Genomic DNA, 19,435 nt, shown 5'->3' with positions numbered 1-19,435 from the left:
CTTTCTGTTCTGCCTTCTCATTGGTTGTAAACCCAAACACATGACTGCCTCGTCACTGCCTGTCTGTAGAGACTTCCAGATTTTCTATGGTTGGTATTGAGATTAAAGGCGTGTGTCTCCAATGCTGGCTGTATCCTTGAACACACAGAGATCTACCTAGCTCTGTCTACCAAGTGCTGGGATTAAAGGTGTGAGCCACCACCGTCACGCTCTTGCTATGGCTCTAATAGCTCTGACCCCCGGGCAACTTTATTTATTAACATACAATTAAAATCACATTTCAGTACAAGTAAAATACCACCATACACTTACCTGCACCTACAGAAGCAAAAGCAAATCAAGCTTTGTCTTGTAAGACCCTTTTTCTTTTTTTGAGAAAGGGTCTTACTGTGTAGCCCTGGTTGTTCTGGAACTCATTTTGTAGACCAAGCTGGTCTCAAATTCACAGAGATCTCCTTGCCTCTGCCTCCCAAGTGTAGCTTGAGTTTTCCTGCCTGGCCCACAGTCAGGGCAAATCTCTTTCACCTGCCAGTCCCACAGCCTCTCAAACCTGACCAAGTAAACACAGAGACTTATGTTGCTTTCAAACTGTATGGCTGTGGCAGGCTTCTTGCTAACTACAGCTCAAATTAATCCATTTCCATTAATCTATACCTTGCCACATGGCTCGTGGCTTACCGGTATCTTCCCATGCTGTTTGTCATCGTGGCGGCTGGCAGTGTCTCTCTGACTCAGCCTTCCACTTCCCAGCTTTATTCTCCTCCTTGCCCCGCCTATACTTCCTGCCTAGCCAACAGCCAATCAGTGTTTTATTGATTAATAAGCAACACATTTGCCATACATCCCACAGCACCCAAGATCTGGTGTGAAAGGTGTGCCTTACAATACTTGGCCTTATTAATTTTTTTTTCAAGACAGGGTTTCTCTGTGTAGCCCTGGCTGTCCTGGAACTCACTCTGTAGACCAGGCTAGCCTTGAACTCAGATCTGCCTGCCTCTGCCTCCTGAGTGTTGGGATTAAAGGCATATGGTTTTCTTTTTTCTTTTTTTTTTTTCTTTCTTTTTTTTTTTTTTTTTTTTTTGGTTTTTCGAGACAGGGTTTCTCTGTGTAGCTTTGCGCCTTTCCTGGAACTCACTTGGTAGTCCAGGCTGGCCTCGAACTCACAGAGATCCGCCCGGCCCTGCCTCCCGAGTGTTGGGATTAAAGGCCATATGGTTTTCTTATTAATTATTTTTAATGGTATCAGTGAGTGATTGAACCTAGGTCCTAATCCCTGGACTCATCCTGTTTTATCTTGTTCTGACAGAGGTTCTCAAGTAGCCCTGGTTGGCTTTGACTCTCATATGACTTTGAGCTTCTGATCCGCCTGCCTCTGCTCCTGAATTCTGGGATTACAAGTGTGCACTACACTGGGTTTACACAGTGCTGTGGAACAAACCAGACTTCATGTGTGCTGGACGGAAGCTTTGCCGGCGAGCCACACCCCACCCTTGGGTTCAGCCCAGTCATGCCTTTCTGAGAGTCAGGAAAACAGGTTCAAAAAAAGGACTGAGAGTAAGTGATAGGGACAGACTTGAGGGTTTCTCTGGCACTTAGACCTCCTTCCTCTTGAAATCTGGAAATGAGGTGCATGGACACCTGAGTTTCTCCAGGGTCAGGAAGCAAGGGGCATCATGCACCAATGTGCCCACTAGGGGGCACCAAGGAGCCAGGTTAGGAGCAGCAGGGCCCCCCCCCCCCCCCCCACACACACAATTTATCCTCACGTGGGCCAGACTAGGTCCCAAGGGTTTTTGCTGAAGATTTCCCTGAGAGCTAGGGGTAGAGATGACTTTTGAGCTGGGCCTTCTGACACTGGTCAGTTGTATATTCTGAGTGGCTGACAGGGTTCTTACCTGTAAGATACTCCTGGGCTGAGTTTCTGGTGTAGCATTACCCCTACTGAGCCCACATCCCATCCCTGCTCTGCTGTGAGACTGTCCTCAGGTCAATGAGGATACATATGAAAATGATTCTCCCCCTCCTCATCCTTCAATTTTGAAACAGAGTCTTGACCAAGTTGGCCTTGAACTCTTGGCATTCCTCCTGCCTCAGTTTCCCAATTGCTGGGATGACAGGAGTACACCACCATGCCTGACTAAAAATACTTTCTTGGACAGTCACAGTGGTGATCAGAAGCACAGACGTGAAAGGTTTGCAAAAGAACTTTCTCATGGAAGGTGCAGTGTGATGCTATCTCCAACGCTTGGAGCATGTGGCCAAGGACACAGTGTGGGCATCTGACACCACCTCTGGCCTGCAATATGTTCAGGGAAGATGATGGACAATGTGGTGACTTCGAAGGTTCCACGTGTCACGAGAAAACAGCGATGTCTCGCCTCCTTGCTTACATCATCGCTTCAGTGTGTGGTGAATGGCAGGGAGGGGGCATCAAAGGCTTTTGAAGACGGAGAACGGGCTTCAGCTGCCTGTTGATTGTCCAACGGTAGAACAGCCGAGAGGGCTCCAGTGATGTCGTGACAATGAAAATGATGATCTCAGAAGTGCCTATAGATGACACGGTGAACATGTAGCGTGGCCTCATCCAGGAGCCATGTGTCCATGGCACAAGAGGACGTCTTATCCATTTATAATACCAGAGAGACTTCCATGGCAAAACCATGGCTAATGAGGCAGATTGACTCTGGAGAAAATATGTTAAAAAAAAAAAATCCATGTGGAGTGTGACGCATGCCTGTAATGCCAGTAGTGGAGAAACTGAGGCAGGATGATTGTCACAAATTCAAGGCCAGCCTGGGCTACAACATGAGTTTCAAGCCAGCCTGGGCTACAGAGCTCTTGTCACAGAAACAAAACCAAGACTGGATGTAGTGGTGCACAACTTTAATCCTCAGTACTCAGGAGGCAGAAACAGGAGGATCTCTGTGAGTTTGAGGCCAGCCTGGTCTACATAGAGAATTCTAGGCTAGCCAAGGCTATATATACAGTGAGACCCAGTCTCAACAAAGGAGGGGTGGTACTGGAGAGAGTGCTCAGCAGTTGTTTTTGGAGAGGACTCAGGTTCAGTTCCCAGCACTGAACTCCAGTTTCAGAGGATCCAGTACCCTCTTCTGGCCTCCCCAGCACCAGGGCGCACAGCTAGTATGCACACATACATGCAGGGGAAACACTCATGTACATAAAATAAAAATCTAAAACATAAAAACAAATGAACAAAAAGCCATTCATCGAGCGGAAGGCCATCTTGGCCCTCGATGAGCCATTTCCTGGGTTTTTGATTGTTTATAATGTTTCTGCTTACCTGAGAAACCAGGTCGTAGTGGGCAGCAATCTTTCACGTGACCTGTGAGCTATGAATGGTTTTTAGTTAAAAAACTTTCATTATTATTTCGCCGGGCGGTGGTGGCGCATGCCTTTAATCCCAGCACTCAGGAGGCAGAGCCAGGCGGATCTCTGTGAGTTTGAGGCCAACCTGGGCTACCAAGTGAGTCCCAGGGGGGAAAAAAAAAACAAAAACTTTCATTATTATTTTGATTTATCTGTGCTTTTAATAACGTGTCCGTGTCTGTGTGGTGGTATGTACACCTCCAAAGGTGTTCTCAGAAGCCTGAAGAGGGTGTCGGATCCCCTGGAGTTACAAGCATCTGTGAGCTGCCTGCCATGGCTCCGAACTCTGGTCCTCACGTTCGATCAACAGAGACTCTTACTCCCTGAGCTATCACCTCTAGCCCCTGGATTTTGCTTTTTCTTTTCCACAGTGCTGGGGATGGAGCCATGGAGAGTCTTGTATAAGCCAGGCAACTGGTCTGACACTGATCTACACTCCCGGACCCTTTTTTAAAAGATTTATTGTTATTGTATTGCATGGGTGTTTTGCCTGCATATAAATCTATGCACCACATGCCTGTAGTTCTCACAGAGGCCAGAAAAGGGGCCAGACTTCCCGGAACTGCAGCTGTAGATGGTTGGGGGCTGTGAAGCTGGTACTGGGACTCAAACCAGAGTCCCCTGCAGGAACAGCCAGTGTTCTTAACCACTGAGTCGTCTCTCCTGCCCTCTTTGTCTGTGTGTCTGTTTTTGAGACAATGTCTCCTTGGATCCCAAGCTGGCCTCGAACTCATTCTGTAGCTGAAGATGACTTTGAACTTCTGATCTCCTTGCCTTACCTCCCCAATGCTAGGGTTGCAGGTGTGTGCCACCATGCTCACCATACTTTTTGTTTTGGAGACAGAGTTGCACGAAGTTGACCAGACTGACCTTGAACTTACTTTGTAGCCCAGGAATGCCTTGACTTTTAATTCTCCTGAGTCAGTATTCCAAGTAGTTGGAATTACAGGCCCTGGGTGTCAGGTCCTGTTTGACATCTATTTATTTGTCTGTCTATCTATCTATCTATCTATCTATCTATCTATCTATCTATCTATCTATCTATCTATCTATCTATCTATCTATGCAGCAGCTTGCTATGCAGCTCTGGTACTCAGACCTGGTGCTCACTATTTGTTTATTTATTTATTTATTTATTTATTTATTTATTTATTTATTTATTTATTTAAGCAGCAGCTTGCTATGTAGCTCTGGTACTCGGACCTGGTGCTCACAATGTAGCCCAGGCTGGATTCCAACTCCTAGCACACCTGCTGCCTTGGATGATGCCTTTCCTTTCTGATGGCTCAGTGTACACAAACTCTTGTTCAGTCACAAAGTTAACGAACGTGAAGCTGAGTACAGCAGTGTATGACTGCGGTCTCAGCCCTTGGGAGGCTGAGGCAGGAGGATGGATAATATTTGAGGCCAGTCTGGGCTGCGTAGTGATTACCAGGCCAAGGCCAGACAGCAGGACTCTGTCTCAGAAAAGACAGAGAAAGGGAGGTGACTGGGCAGGTAGGGTGTCTGCCACAGCCTGCTGACCTGAGTTTGGTCCCTGGAACCTCACAGTGGAAGGGGAGAACCAGTTCTTGAAAAGTGTCCTCTGACTTCTGCGTGTGCATTGTGATGTGTGTGTCCTCACACATCCACACTCGCACACACTCAGAATAGATAAATGTAATATGAACAACAGCATGGGGGCTGAATAGGTGGCTCAGTGGTGAAGAGTGCTTCTTGCTCTTTCCTGGAACCTGAAATTAGTCCCAGCGCTCACGCTGGGTGACTCACAACCACTGGTAACTCCAGCTACAGGGGGCCTGATGCCCTCTGCTAGCCTCTGAGGGCACACTCTTGCATTTGAGCACACACATAGGCAAATTTAAAAATTTCAAGATATATACGTGTGTGTGTGTGTGTGTATGTATATATATATATTTATACAAACACACACATATAATTTGTGTGTGTGAGGATGCATGAATTTATGTGCACCACATTCATGCTGATGCCTGTGATGTCTGAGGTGGCCAGGGGTGTTGGATCCACTGGAACTAGAATTAGAGGTCATTGGAACCTGCCTCATGCAGTGCTCAGACCTGAACCCAGATCCTCTGCAAGAGAAATAAGCGCCCTTTATCTCCTAAAATAAATATATATATTTTTTCTTCCAGACAGGATTTCTTTGTGTAGTCCTGGCTGTCCTGGAACTCACTCTGTAGACCAGGCTGGTCTCGAACTCAGATCCACCTGCCTCTGCCTCCCGAGTGCTGAAACTGAAGGTGTGGGCCACTACCTCTTGGCCTAAAATAAATCTTTTTTAAAAAATTATTTATTTTTATTTTATGTGCTTTGGTGTTTTGCCTGCATGAATGTCTGTGTGAGGGGGTCAGCTCTTGGAGTTACAGACAGGTGTGAGCTGCCATGTGGGTGCTGGGAATTGAGCCTGGGTCCTCTGGAAGAGCAGCCAGTGCTCTTAACAACCGAGCCATCTCTCCAGCCCCCCTAAAATAAATCTTAAAACAACAACAATTTAAAAAAAAAAAAACTCAAATAACAGCAAAAATAAAACAAGTCATGTAAAAGAAATTTCAGGATATATTTATTTATAAGAAACGAAACTGAGCCGGGCGATGGTGGCGCACGCCTTTAGTCCCAGCACTCGGGAGGCAGAGTCAGGAGGATCTCTGTGAGTTCGAGGCCAGCCTGGGCTACCAAGTGAGTTCCAGGAAAGGCGCAAAGCTACACAGAGAAACTCTGTCTCAAAAAACCAAAAAAAAAAAAAAAAAAAAAAAGAAAGAAAAGAAAAGAAAAAAAAAAAGAGTAAGAAACGAAACTGGAGGCTAGAGAGCCGACCCAGTGGTTAAGAGCCTGTGCTGCTCTTGTGGAGGACCAGAAGTCAGGTCCTAGCACCCCCAGGCACCGCACATCTGCCTGTAACTCCAGCTCCAGGGGATCTGATGCCTGTGGCCTCAGCAAGCTCTGCGCTCATGTGCACATACTCACATCCATACACGTAATTAAAACTAATAAAAGATTATAAAGTGAGGGGCTGGAGAGACAGCACAGAGGGAAGGGAACTTGCTGGGCAAGTGTTAGGACCTGAGGTCAAACCTCCAGCACCCACATGTAAAAGCGAAATCCTGGCATGGCCTCAGGCTCCAGTTTCATCTTAGCCCTGTGTGGGGTGGAGACAGGAGGATCACGGGGACTTGATGGCCACCAACCTAACTCCAGGTTCAGTGAGGGACCTTGTCTCGAGGGAGTAAGGCCAAAAGTGATGGAATAGAACACCAGACAGTCTCCTCTATGTATCCCGGTGTCTAAAGTCTAAACACTTCTGGGCCAGGTAATCCTGATAATGGCTGCTCTACCCCTTGAAAGGTTTGCAGCTGTCTTGGCCTCTTTGCTCCTGCCAGGTCCTGCTGAAGTCTCAGTTCATAAACCCTAAGAGGTCATTACCGCCCCATCCCCACAGGCCACTGGGACACACACTACAGGAGCCCCCCAATCTCTCACTGGTTCTTCCAGTCCTGGACCCTGAGGACCATCTAGGTTCTGGGATGGGGAGTTGGGAGGCCAAGATCTAACTGAGATCATGGTCTGGGCCCACAGAAACCCTGCCAGCTGATGGGGATTCAGGGCAGAGCAGCTGACCTAACTTTGATGAGTCATTCAGATGACCGCACCCTGGAGGTCTGACTGGGGCCGAGCTATCCCATCAGCCCCTTGACTTCCTAACTTGACCTATCGCCACCTCCACAATGGCAGGAGAGGCCCTCTCAGGGCACTAATTAACAGTCCTCTGCATCCGGGCCTTTCTCTCTGCTCTGATCCAGGGAAACAGTAGCTTCCACATCACCCTGCCTCTCCTGCTTCATCTCATCTGGGGTTTAGCTGAAGCCAGAGCAGCGGGTTCTGCCCAGAAGGTTCTCTCTCAGGAATTGTTTTTTTGTTTTTTTTTTTAAGGATCATTTGCCTGTGCCGTTCCTTCTGCCTCATGGAGCCCTCTCAACTTCCGTTGACACTGAAATTCCTACTACCTTGCTCTTTATGGATAGGCTCCTTTTCTCCTCCCTCCCCATCATCCTCTCTTTCTTCTTTTTTCCCTCCTATCCTTCCATTCTGCTGCCCCAAACTTCCTTTCAGTCACGCATTTTGAGCATTCATTCATTCATACATTCATTCACTCATTCTCTCTCCACCAGGCCCTGTGGTCAGAAGAGGGGCCAGGGCACCCCTGAGGTCAAAGAGCATACCGTGCTGTGTGAGAAGAAGAAGGCAGAGCGTGGCCTGTCACCTAATTGGCAGGTTCCGTCGCAGCATGAAAACTTGGTGACCCTCGTTAAAACATTATGATGCCTTTCAAGAGTGACAGTAGAGAGAGTTAAGGGACCCAGAGCTCTTCCTGACCAGAGGGGGCCTCTGTGGAGGCGGTGCACCTGGGAGGCTGGCCTGCTAGCAGGGACTCCATCAGAGATGGGCGTGGAAGTGAGGGGGCGTTCCCTGGAGCAGAGGTCATACCCAGACCTGCCAGAGTCCAGAGGAGAGAGGTTGCACACCTATTTTTGGAAACTGAAAGTTCCCAGAAAAAGCACGGAGAGAGAGAAGGGCCAAGAACAGCTGCAGACCTGGGCAGTCGGGGATGACTTTTTTTTTTTTTCAGACAGGGTGTTGCTATGTAATCCAGGTTGAACTTGAAGCAGTTCTCTTCCTCAGCCTCGTATGCTGGGACTGCAGGTTTGCATGGCCATGTCCAGTGGCAGCACAGACCAAAATGCTAAACGGGTCTGATCACATGATTAGATTTATTTGCTTGTTTGAGACAGAGTCATACTCAGTAGCTCAGTGTGACTTTGAACTCAGTCTACAGTCCTGCTCAGCCCGGGTTTTGGGGATTGCAGGCATGCCATCATATCCTCTGTGTGTGTGTGTGTGTGTGTGTGTGTGTGTGTGTGTGTGTGTGTGTGTTGTGGGCAAGAAGCTGATGTCGGGTCTTCCTCCCTTCTTCCCACTTTACTGTTGAGGAACAGGGTTTGCAGCAAGGATGGGAGGGAGACTTCCCACTGTGTGTGTGTGTGTGTGTGTGTGTGTGTGTGTGTGTGTGTCTTTTCTCACGGCATAGTTCTCTGCCAGTCAAGACACATTCAAAACTCAAAAGTGAGCTGTCCAGGCGGTGGTGGTGCACGCCTTTAATCCCAGCACTCAGGAGGCAGAGGCAGGAGGATTTCCGGGAGTTCAAAGACATCTAGAGCTACACAGAGAGACCCAGACTTTCAGTCTTTTTTTTTTTTTTTTTTTTTTTTAAAGGTGAGAATTGTTAAGCTGCTTTGGGGAGGATGCTTAAGAAACAGGTTCATGCCCAGGGCAGGAAAGTTACTTCCCAAGGCACCCCAGTGCGGCTGCAAGCGTGTGGGGAAGCAGCTTTCAAAAGGTTTGGCAGATCCTCAAAAGTTAGGCATAGGGTTTCCAGATGACCCAGCGATCTCCTTCCCAGGTGTTCCCCTAGAAAACCGACAACTGAGAGCAAAAAAACCACTTGTATTTAAACTCTCTCATAGCAGGTCAGACTGGAAGCAGTCCTCCTGCCTGTCAACTGTCAAAAATCTGCAGGACAGAGCAGGTGGGGTTGGTGACCGCACATGCCTTTAATCCCAGCACTGGGGAGGCAGAGGCAGGATCTCTGAGTTTGGGGCCAGCCTGGTCTACAGTTGAGTTCCAGGACAGCCAGGGCCACACAGAGAAACCCTGTCTTGAAAATAAACAAAATAACAAAACAAAAACAACCCACAAACAAAAGACACAGAGCATCTCCAAACAATGGAGTATTGTTTGGCACTGATACAAGCACCAATGTGGATAAGCCTTGTCAACGCTGTTAATTTAAAAAAACATCTTAAGCGAAAATAAGAAGCAAGGTGTGGTGTTGAATGCGTGATCCAAGCACTCAGGAGCCCAGGCTTATACAGAGATTCTATCTCCAAAAAAACAAGCAGAATAAAAGGAAGGCAGTTACAAAATGGGCTGGTGGGATGACTCAGTGGGTAGAGATGATTGCCACCAAGCCAGACAATGTGAGTTTAATCCTTAGACTGATTTGCTCAAATTGTCCTCTAAACTCTATACACGTGCTAGTTGGATTTTCTTTGGGCCGACAGCTCACACACACACACACACACACACACACACACACACACACACACACACAAAATGACATGGAGCTGGGCGGTGGTGGCGCACACCTTTAATCCTAGCACTCGGGAGGCAGAGCCAGGAGAATCTCTGTGAGTTCGAGGCTAGCCTGAGCTACAGAGGGAGTTCCAAGAAAGGCGCAAAACTACACAGAGAAACCCTGTCTTGAAAAAACAAACAAACCAAACCAAAACAAAACAAAATGACACGGAGATTTATTATTAATTATGAAAGCTTGGCCTATAGCTTAGACTTGTCCCACTAGCTCTTATAATTTAAATTAACCCATTTATATTATCCTGTTTTTTGCCTTGTGGCTTTTTACCTCTCTTTCATCTTTACTTCTTGTTTCCTCTCCGTGTCCTCTGGCATCTCCCCTCCAACACCCCCACCTCCCCCACCCCTTCCACCTTCCTCACCCCTTCCAACTCCACCTAGATTCATCTCTTCTCTCTCTGTCTGGAAGTCCCACCTAAGCCTAACCTCTTCCTGTCTAGCTATTGGTCATTCAGCTCTTTATTAAGCCAATCAGAAGGCGCCTTGGCAAAGACACAGCTCCACAGTGTACAAAGATTATTTCTTTTCTTTCTTTCTTTCTTTCTTTCTTTCTTTCTTTCTTTCTTTCTTTCTTTCTTTCTTTCTTTCTTTCTTTTTTCCAGAGCTGAGGACCAAACCCAGGCCCTTGCGCTTGCTAGGCAAGCGCTCTACCACTGAGCTAAATCCCCAACCCCAAAAGATTATTTCACAACAGTGCTATGCACATGTGCCCTGCCTCCCACACAAATAAATAAATAATTGGGGGAGAAAAAAAGCCAAAAGATGACGTTGTTTGATTCCATTTAAATTAAGTATCCAGAATAGGACAATCCACAGAGACAGAGTAGAGTAGAGTGTGTGTGGATGAGGGGTGACTGCTTACTGGGTATGGGGTTTCTGTCTGGAGTAGTGGAAAGTTCTGGAACTCCCTAGTGGTGATGAATGCATTTTCTTTGAGATTTTATTTATTTTGTGTGTATGGGTGTTTTTCTTGTGTGTATGTTTGTGCACCATGTGAGTGTAGTGCCACATTTTTAAAAATTTTTATTTATGTGTATTTGTAAGTCTATATGTGTGTGTGTCACACATGTGTGGGTGCCTGAGGAAGCCAAAAGGTGTCCCATCCCCTGGTACTGGCGTGACAAGTAGTTGGGAGCCACCATGAAGGTTCTGGGAATCAATCATGGGTCCTTTACTAGAGCAGCAAGTGCTCTTAAGTGCTGAGCCATCTCCCTAGCCTGGTTTTGGCGTTTTGAAACAGAGTATCATGTATCCCACCCTGGCCTAAACTAGCCATGTAGCTGACCTTGAACTTTTGAATCTCTGTCTCCCATCTTCCAAGTGCCGGGATTATAGGTGTGCATGGTCACATCTGGCTCATTGTCACCATGCTGTACAATAGGCTTCTTTTAAAACTGAAATCACATGCCCTTCGACCCACATGTTCCAATTGCATCTGCCTGTTAACCACAATTCTACTGTCTGCCTTCATGGGTTAATAACTCCAAAAATGTTTAAACATTTCTATTTATTTTGTATGTGTATGTCGTGTGTGTGTGTGTGTGTGTGTGTGTGTGTGTGTGTGGCGGGGAGGGGAGGGACATGCCATAGCAGCCGTGTGTGATCAGAGGACAATCTATAGAAATCTGTTCTCTCCTTTTACCATGTGGGTCCTGGGCCAAACTCAGATCATCTGGCTTGATGGCATGCACCTTGATCCGCTGAGCCATGGCTCTGTCCAAAGTTTATCACTTTTAGCTTTCACATGTGATGAGACCATGAAGTGAGCCCGAGAATACCCACTGCTTCAGCACATTGACTAATTCTTCTCCTTCTTCATCGTTTCCTCCTCTACCTCCTCCTGCTCCTTCTTTCTTCTTCACGGGGTCTCGTATGTAGCCCAGGCTGGTCTAGAGTTCCTTATACACTCCAGACTTGCCTCTAATTTAGGACCCTTCCCTCTCAGCCTCCTAGTGCTCGGATTAGAGGCACTCACAACCACACTCAGCGGACACACTGGTTTTATTTAGGTATAGAGTTGCCCCTCAGTATTCTCGGGGAATTGGTTCTAAGACCCCCATAGACACCTGACCTGAGGACAGTTGCACACAGCCTGCGCATCCCTCACAGGTACCTGAAGTTGTCTTTGATTAAAACCTAACACCTATCTGGTGTAGTGGCGAATACTTTCAATTCTAGGCAGAGGTAGGCGGATTGCTGATAGTTTGAGGCCAGCCTGGTCTACATATCAAGTTTTAGAGCAGCCAAGTCTATATAGAGGGTCCCTGTTTCAAAAACACAAAAACAAAAAAATAAAATAAAAAATATAAAAATAAAGCCTTACCACAACACACCTGCCATGCAAATAGTTGTGAGACGGTGTTGTTCTTTTCATGTTAGAGCTTGTTTTTTTTTTTTTTTTTTTGAGACAGAGTCTCACTCTGTAGCCCTGGCTGTCCTAGCATTCACTATGTAGACCAGGCTGGCCTCAAACTCACTAAGATCTACCTACCTCTGCCTCCTAAGTGCTGTGATTAAAGGTGTGAGCCACTATGCCTAGCCTCATAATAGTTCTGTTTTTTGTTGTTTTGTTTGTTTGTTTGGTTGGTTTTGGTTTTTGGAGACAGGATTTCTCTGTGTAGCCCTGCCTGTTCTGTAATGTACTTTGTAGCCCAGGCTGGCCTCGAACTCACAGAGATCTGCCTACTTCCGCCTCCCCAGTGTTGGAACTAAAGGCATGTGCCACCACGCCTGGTCTTGCCGCAGGTTCTTGACCGCAGTAACAGTGCCTGGTGTGGGCTCCATCTATGGAGCAGGCTTTAGATCCAGTCAGAAAATGCTTGATTCCTCCTATAAAGTTCACATCACTTTGCACCAGTGGGCATATCTTGTTAGGTCAGCCACTGTGGTGACTCTCTGATGTTTACTTTTCTCTTCTAGTAACATGCCTCCACCTCACCTTCCAGCACTATGCAGGTTAGCCAGTAAGTGAAGTTCCCAGGTCAGCGTCTACTTGATTTCTCCATGTTAATAACTCAAGTACTCTGTGTCTTCAACAATAGGATCTTATTAGTGAGTTCTGAGGGCTAATCATGAGCAATGGCCTGTAGTGTTTGGGGTCTACGGGATCTCCCTGGCCAACAACTCAAAAAGAGGTGACCCATTTCTGCTTATTAGGGTTTTTCTTTAATATCAACTTGGGGTTTTGTCCCCTGTTATAGGGCAACTCCATTCAAACTCATTACATATATATGTATATATAAAATTATACACACACATACACAGACAGACTCATAGACACACAGACACATAGAAGCCTCTACAGTGGCAGGCTCCCCTATGGGCTTTTCAAAGGCCTTTAGTGTCAGCTGTCCCCACACTTCCTCTTCTACCTGCCCTCCCATGCCCTCTCCCATTTAATCCTTCCTGCTCCATTCCCCCCCCCTTTTTTTTCAGAGCTGAGGACCGAACCCAGGGGCGCTCTACCACTGAGCTAAATCCCCAACCCCTCTTCCCTCCTTTATAACACTACATCTCTTCTATTTCCCCTGCTCTGAACATTCCCTCCAATCATATGATAGTTCTGTTTTTAACTTTTGAAGGAACTTCTACACTGTCGTCCCTAATGTCTGCTCTAATTCAGATTGTAAGGTTCCTCTTTTTCCCACATCCTTTTTATACTTGTCTTTCATCTGTGGTTCTCCACGCCTGGTTTTCCTTCTTCTTTTTAATTTTTAATTTTTTTTTTCTGGGACAGAGTTTCTCTGTGTAGTTCTGGCTGTCCTGGAACTCACTATGTACACCAGGCTGTCCTGGAACTCACAGAGATCTGCCTCTGCCTCTCAAGTGCAGGGATTAAAGGCATGCACCACCTGGCATTCTTTTTAAAAAATGTGTGTGTATTGTGAGTTCATGTGTGTCCAAGTCGGGGCATGCATGTGTGGAGGTCAGAGGACAACCCTGGGTGCCTGTCCTTGCTTTTCCTGAGACAAGATCTCCTGTCACCTTTCCCACCCGGAGACAAGGTCCCCATTACCACTGTATAAGCTGGGTTGCCTCTTGAACTTCCAACGACTTTTCTGCTTATCATGTAGGCACACTGGGATGACAGATGTGCACTACCACATCTGGCTTCACTTGGGTTCTAGGATCCAAACTCTGGTCCTCACCCTTGTACAGTAGACACTCTCTGAGCTACCTCCGCAGCCCCCTTCCTTTTTTGAGGTGGAATGAGAGCTCCTCGTGTGGAGATTGTAGGATCCTTGGAGACAAAGCCCCTGGGCTGACTGCCGCCTGGGTGTTAGGGTAGGGGTAGGGATAGGGGCTTGGCTTTGGGCAGACTGTCCTTTTCCCTGCTTGTGTTGCCAGGCAGCCTTCCATGAACCTGAGTGAGGAGGACTCCCTGGCATGGAAGACTTTGGCTTAACTACCTGCTTCCTTCTCTGGGCCTTGAGCAGCTGGGTCACGGCCTGGGGCTGAGCAGGTTGAGAGTACTAATAATGGCTTGCCATGTGCTGGGTTGTCCTGATAAAATGGGCTGCTTCTGAGGCTGGCCTGATTACAGGGAGCCTGGGCTTCCCATCCCCAGGGCCAGCAGCCTCCGGGAACCCTTGATATCCAGCTGTTCTGTAGCAGCTGCAGAGACAGGTGGGCCTATGGAATTTGGGAAGCAGCTGCCAAAAGCGTTGGTCTTGGGGATCTGGGACCGCAGTGGATCTGATTTGTGGTGAAGTCAGGGAGTTCACAGGGTTCTGGTGGTGGTGAGGTGACTAGTAATAACAGCTGTTCTTGCTGAAACACTTATTTAACCATTTATTGACAAGATCTCATGCTGTGGTCCAAGCTCCCCTGTGTGTCCCATGCTGGCCTTGAACTTGTAGCAATCCTCTGCCTCAGCCTCTATCTCAAGTGCTGGGATTGCAGGTGTGTCTACCACATCTCATAGTCTCAAACTGTTCTTCCCTTCTTCCTTATCTGTCTACATTATATACATGTGTGGAGCTCAGAGGATAACTTCTGGAGTCAGTTCTTGCCTTCCATCATGTGGGTTCCAGATCAAGCTCAAGTTGTTGACTTGGCGGCAAGCACCTTACCTGACGAGCCATTTTGCTGATCCATAAACTATTCTTTTTATAGATGGACACTCCAGTCCAGACAGGGGCAGGGAGCTGCCTGGGATCACCCTGATAGGGCCCTTTAGTAATGCTGGGATGAGAATCCAAGCCACCTACTGCTTCTGCTTCCCTCCTGGCTTAGGTCCTGTGTATGACCTATGGGCAGGAAGGTTCTCTGTGCCTCCTCCCTGGGTCTGTGGGACCTGGTCCTCCTTCTGCTGTGCCCTCAGGCTGTGGGCTGGTATTGCTCTTGACTAACTGGTCAGCCTAAGCAGCTCCATTCTCCCCAGGCCCACAGTGAGGTCCTACCGAAAGCTTGGATCTAAGTCACAGAGCAAGGGAAGATGATGGGCAGGGTAGGAGGTAATGAATATGTGGGAGCGAGACAGAGGTCACTGCTCCATGGGGCTCTGGACACCTGCTTTTGCCTTGGCTTCCTTCAGGAAACACTGGGGTTTCAGACACCCACACTCCTGCTGCTTGCCAGGAGACGCCGCTTGGTCAGAGCGTGTCCAAGCTTTAGATGACAGAGTTCCTGGTCCTCATGGCTGCCCTGGGGCTGGTGGTTGCCTTTCTTCAACTCCAGTACATCCCCTTTACCTGAGGAATGGTACTGGCTTCATGGAGACTGGGAACAGGAGCAGGCTAAGCTGCCGGCGCAGGGTGTCTCTGGGCATTGGCCTGACTTCCTGTGTGATTGTGTCCTTACTGCCCAAGTGTTGGGACTGTAGCTGTGCTCCACCAAGCCTGGATTTCTAATGTATTTTTTGGCTAAGTATCGTCATTTTGCCCAGTCTTCCAGTAGGTTACAGCATGTTTTGCTTAATAACTCAGCATTTTAAGTGCACACGTACATACACACACACACACACACACACACACACACACACACAGAGAGAGAGAGAGAGAGAGAGAGAGAGAGAGAGAGAGAGAGAGAGAGAGCAGCAAGCAGTGAAATGGAGAGACTCACAAGATTATTATAGAAATCATTTTTAAAAACTTTTAAAAAATAGCTTTGTTGCGTTGTCTGAAGACAGGAGCAGAGTTTAAAATGGCCTCTGTTGAGTTCAATTCTTTCCTTGTCCATGGTTCTCTTGGAGCAGGCACTTACCTCATGTTGTGTATACATTTTTGGGAAAGGTATGTGTATTTATTTGTGGACATGCCACAGGGTCCGTGTGGAGGTCAGAGGACAAGTTGTGGGGGGTCAGTGCTCTCTTTTCTTCCATGTGGGTCCTGGGGGTCAAACCTCGGTCACGACACTTGGCAGCAAATGCCTTTGTGATGAGCCATCTCACCAGCTTCCTGGACATACATTTTATTATAAAAGAAATGCTTTCAAGCATCCAAAAAATTTAAAACAATGTGCAGTCTGTCCGGGCATGGTGGTATGTATTCAGCGCTTGGGAGGCAGAAGCAGCGAGACCAAGAGTTCAAGGCTAACTTGGGGTACACAGCAAGTTCCAGGCTGTGAGAGGCTACCCAGTGAGACCCCATCTCAAAAAACCAACAGCTACAACAAGCAAACCCCAAAAAGAAGAAAGGAAAGTATTTACACACATAGGAGCTGAACCCGTGGTGAGCACAGTTTAGTATTTTTGCTCCATCATACATTCATCTTTCCATCCACCTCTCTATCCATGCACCTACCCATCCACCACCGACCCATCCCTTCCGCCATCCATCTCCCTATCCAGTCCATCTCCATCATGCAATGAATGGGAAGGCTGAGCCTAGCGATATTTATTTTCTTTCTTTCTCTCCCACACTAATGCATCCTGTTCCATACATGTACATACCAAAACCCACACACCCACGTGTAAAACCCACATGTGTGCATACTGCATATGATTTATTAACATCCAGATTCACATGTGCACTCTCCATGCACACAGCCACCTATATCCTCCTAGCAAGCATCACCCTGCACCACACCTTTGCTCACCTGCATACAGAGCAGACTCCTGATGTCTTCGAGGGAAACACCCGCAGACCCTCGGCCGTCTTCACCTCTGACAGCACCCCACCGCCTGCCCATCTCTTCCGTCTTCACCTCTGACAGCACCCCACCGCCTGCCCATCTCTTCCACCCTCACCAGTCTTTTCTTTCTCTTCCTAGACACTTCCGGGAAGCTGGAGCCCTCTGGAGTGGGGAACAAGCCCACTAGGTCGTTCTCTCTCTGCCAACAATGTCTATCAGCGTAGCTTCATCCTCAGCATCTGGGCCACATGCCGCCCTCTGTGACTGATGGTTGAGAAAAGGTCCCAAAGTGGTCCAGAGGTGTGTATGCTGGACATCAGCACTTGAGTCTGTGCATGAATGATGCCATATGTGTATTCCCACACGTGTGTTGAACATACACTGTGAATACACATCTGGCTGTCTCCACATTTCCAGATGTATTGCCACGTTGTCATTTCCAGGTGGGAGTGTGTCCTTCCTTCCTTCCTTCCTTCCTTCCTTCCTTCCTTCCTTCCTTCCTTCCTCCTTCCTTCCTTTTGTCTCCCTCCCTCCTCTTTCCCCTCTTTGCCTCTCTCCCTGTTCTCTTTCTTTTTCCTTTGCTCCCCTCTTCTTTCTCCCTCCTTTTTTCCTTTCCTTTCTTCTTCTAGGTTTTTTACTTTTTTGAGACATGATCTCACTGTGTAGTCCAGGTTAGCCTCAGATTCATGGCAATCCCCTGCCAAGTACCGGAATTACAGGCACGAGACATCATGTTCATGAATCTTCCTCAAAGACCTTGGTCACACAACTGGCATGTGAGGTCCAGATGCGGCTCTAAGACCATGTGCTCGGTGTTCTCAGCAGAACGTCTGGCAGCAGGGTTTAAACACTCCAGCCCTGAAGTCCCATCCTCTGGAAGAACCTGGGTTCCATACTGGCTCTGCTCATAGCCAATGGGGCCATCCCACCTTTGGTGCATCTTACAGGAGATGCTTTTTGCCAAGTGCCAGCAGCCATAGGCACTTGGGAACGGTTACTGCCCATGTTGGGGTTGTCCATGAGCTCCAGCTCCCATGCACTTTGAGAGCAAGGACAGTCCTGGCTGGGAGTTTGTATGGCGAGAGCAAGGTACATAGTGATTATGCCTCTTCCCAGGTGCTCCCCCAATCCCAAGCCCTCATTACCCTACATGCATATTCATAAGGGATGGCCTCATCCCTACTCTGTAAATGGGTCATAAGCAGGAAGTAGAGGCCAGTGCAGAGATCTGAGGCCCAGGGGACAGGAGGCTCAAAGCAGGAGCGCATCTGAGTCCTTATGGACGGGAGGATGGTGAGAGGACTGGGTACCAGTGGACTGTGGGAAGTTAGGGGGCATTGAGGGGTTGGGAGGGTTTAGTTCCTATATTTCAGATCTGTGAAGTAAGTGATGGGATGTCAGAGGACCCTGGGGCAGATGGTTTGTGAAGCCAGGGCTTGCTTCCTGTGGGGACTATCGAGTTGAGCATGTCTCAACTGGGTGGTAGGCACAGGGGGATGGACCCAATGAGCCTTGCAAATTTTTCTCAATGAATTCGGTTTCCATGGCATTAAGTGGAGGAGCTGAATCTGCATCCTTGCACTCCTGTGAGGCTGGGGGAGGCTGGGTGACTTGTCATGGTCGCACAGCTGCCGACTGTGAGCTTGTCTTTGGAGGTGTGAGAGACAGCTGTTCTAGTCCCACCCAGGAGGTTTAAGGCTGAGAGAAAAGCTGATGGGCTGGGGTGGCCAAGCAGTCAAGCCTTTCCGTCCCCTTCTTCATAGCCTGTCTTCACCAGCCCCCGAGATAACCCAGAGCAAACTGATTGTTCCCATTTTACAGATGAGAAGCGTGAGGCTGAAAGAGGAGGAGGCGGCACCCGGACAGGACTACACAGTGAGTAGTCTGCACAGGGCTGGCCCTTCCCTACAGGGTTGTGAGGGGGATTCTAGAGCCTAGCTGGCCTCAGTCTCCGGCCTGGGTAAGGCCAGACCGTGACAGCACAGTATCCTTCCGTGAAAAAGTCCAGCCTAAAACTGAGGGGCTCTTTCTGCGCTGCAGCCATGTTAATGCCCTCTCTTCTCAGAAAGCAACTGCTCAGCACTCAGGAGGCAAAGGCAGGAGGATCTCTGTGAGTTCGAGACCAGCCTGGTCTACAAAGCAAGTTCTAGGCTAGCCAAAGCTACACAGTGAGATCCTGTCTCAACCACCCCACCACCCCCAAAAAAGCAACTACTTTTTAGACAGTGCTCTCGGATGCTCCTACTTACTTTGTGGGGTTGAGCAGAGTAACCAGCCCTTCTTCAGGGGAGAGGACCAAGGCAGAGGAGGTGAAGTGTCCCCAGGATGGCATAGGCTCTGGGAGGCTGGGGCAGCATAGGAACCCCAGGTGTCACCCCTCTGTGCCTAGGGCATCCTACTGTGCTGGGTCATGGAGAGGGAGTGCTGTTGGTTGGGGTGGTGCTGTCTGGGGGCAGGGATGTCCGAGGGAGCAGACCCTGGAATGGGCACAATCAGAGGATGGGTGACAGTTCAGGCTTAGAGGACGGACATGTGGAAGGTACCTGTGTGGGCTTGCTGGGTCAGGATGTGTCACAGCAGAATAAGGAAGCAGCTCACATATCCATTCAGCACGCATCCTGCCTCGCCATGTCTCCTCCTTGTACGTTGCTCACAGGAGGAGAGGGTACAGACAGAGGTGAACTGGGAATAGGGGAGTGTTTTTAATCACTTCCACTCTCCAAGAAAAGTGCAAATGGCTGGGAAC

The sequence above is a fragment of the Peromyscus eremicus genome, chromosome 2 (assembly GCF_949786415.1).
Source record: "Peromyscus eremicus chromosome 2, PerEre_H2_v1, whole genome shotgun sequence".
Taxonomy (NCBI): Eukaryota; Metazoa; Chordata; class Mammalia; order Rodentia; family Cricetidae; genus Peromyscus; species Peromyscus eremicus.
Note: the sequence above shows the minus strand (reverse complement) of the source record.